Genomic DNA, 2,539 nt, shown 5'->3' on the forward strand with positions numbered 1-2,539 from the left:
GCATCAGAACAACCAGCACCTCCCTGAGCTATGAAGCTCCCTTACAGTCAGCAGAGGACTCTGAATATTCTCAGCGTTCCGTTTCATGGAGACAGGTGGGAACTGGTTACCTGCACACTTGAGCTGCAACAACTTGTTTCAGTAACATAACTCCGATTCAAAACCAAAGGGGGTGTCTGACTTTCTCCCAGCTTCTAGCTGTGACACTGTTTTTGAAAATGGGAAATAATTTCAGGTGTTTCTTAGCCCAAGAGGTTTGAACTGCAGCTCCCAGATTTGGGAGTGCTCTGTGGCAACACCAAAGCCACTGCTCCTGAAGCTAAGCTTACAATACACATAGAAATGCCTCAGCCAAGACCCTAAAGCAGGAATATATATATATATGTATATATATACATATATATATATATAAAAGAGGAAACTTGGGTCTTCACCCTGCTGAAGAATACAGTACAATTGCTCTCAGAAGTTGCTCTTACACATGTCACCTAGAGTCCTTCTTTTTTATTCTGAGATACACACTAGTGATGTACTGCTGTACTGGATTCTCTTTCTGTACATTCCTAGAAACTTAATTGACCTGCTCATAGGAGTACATATTGTTTATACAGCTAAGAATATGTATTTATGTACATAGAATACATATTATTTAGAAGTTAGATACATGTAATCTAGTCCTTTTGCCACCAGAAGTTCAAACTTACAGAAAATGTCTATTTTATACATTTTATCTTTTCATGCTATCTCTGAATGCATGAAGATATCCACAAAGTTTTTCTTTCGTAACATGCTATCTTATGAAAGCTGAGATGAAGAGAGTATGATTAGAAAACAGCAAGATTAGTCACACACCCCTGCAGCATGACCTGTTCTAGCACATTTCTTTCATAGTTTGAAACATAGTGATTGTTCATTAGAGATATACTGCACATTTTTCTAAACCAGTCAGATAGTACAGATTAGATCAATGTGAAGATTTATGGACAAATAAAGTTTAGTTTTAGCTTCCCAATTCTAATCACAGTAGTAGAAGCAGTATGCAAACAGCTTATGGTCATAGTTTTTCTTAGTCGTTCTGGTAAAATAATGCAAATGTCAACAAATGTTTGCTACTAATTATAATTGCCTGTAGTTTCCTGATATTAAGCAACATAAGGTATGGATACACCGACATTAAATTGCACAAGCTACTCAGAAGAAGAGGAGAAAGTTCAAAGTTTAGATTTTGTCACTGTCCACATGAACCTTTCAAATGGGGTGAAACATTCTAACTCCTGTGAAAATCCATCCAAGTATGCTCATAGACTTTGAAGATTACACACAGAGATGACACATAATCTGATCTGTTATGCTATATGACTTCTTGAAAAATAATCATTCTATTTTTTAATTGTTAAAAAAGAAGGGGGGTTCAATCTTTTTATATTTATAATTTCTTGCATTTTACATTAATAAACTGCTCACATTACAAGGTATTTGCAGAGTTAGCCTGTGGAGAATGTTAAGTAATGTGGTAAGATAATGTTATGTTTTCTACAGGCTATGGAAAGGCAAAACTGTGGCTGGATATGTGTCAGAGCCAGCATAAGAGTATGCTGCAAAGAAGTGAGGATATTTAGAGCCACTGTGCAGTGTTGGTGACAGTGTCAGCTGCTGTTGCAGGCTGGGAGGAGGGAGAGACAAGGGCTACTGATGTTTGCAGAAGAAAACTGCTGAAAGTGCAAGAAAGTCACTCCCATCACTCCAAAACCTAATTTATCCTGTCCTGCTGGAAAGCCACAGAGAGAACAAGTTCAGAGGGCTTGTGAAGACACAGCATCTGTAGGTGAGAAATTAGTTCAATAATGGCTGGTTAATTGTCAGGCTTTCTAATAGCATCTGAGATGATGAATACATAACCACTGCAATTTTTAAATGCCTTCCAAATATTCTCTCTCCACAAAGATCAGTGAACAGTTTTAGAAACACAATCCTAAAAACAAGGGTGCAAAATGATAGGTGACCAGAATAAAGAGACAAGGTTGTTGATGACAGCAATTACGTGATGCCATAGAACAAAAAACCCTGGGTAAAAACACATCCTGTATTTGCTTACATGGAGAAACAATAAAATTGAGTACAGTGAAGCTGTTCTCAAAAGTACATAGGGAAGAATTAGAGGGAGAAAAAAAAATTCACCCTCTTTCCTGCAACTTATCCTATTCTTTTTTGTTGCAGTATGCTTAGGTATTACTGGAAAAACACACAGCACTAAATACCACAATCACAAATGCGGTTTTCAAGTTGAGTGGGTCACTTAAACAGATCATCTAACATGTTTCTCACAATCAGGAAAGTTTCTTTGGACAACACGGAAAATGTCCTCATTGTTTAAGGAAGGTCTGCACATATACCGAAAGATCAGGAGTCAAATGTAAAAGGCATTGTGAAGAGACACTGAGAAGACAACACTTTACATTGTCTTACATGTGCATTAAATAACAGGGAATTCACTGCCTGGGTCAAAAAAGTCCCACTTCTATTTAGTTCTAATAAAGTA

The sequence above is a fragment of the Empidonax traillii genome, unplaced genomic scaffold, assembly GCF_003031625.1.
Source record: "Empidonax traillii isolate 1590-97213 ecotype Southwest subspecies unplaced genomic scaffold, ASM303162v1 scaffold678:size492020, whole genome shotgun sequence".
NCBI lineage: Eukaryota > Metazoa > Chordata > Aves > Passeriformes > Tyrannidae > Empidonax > Empidonax traillii.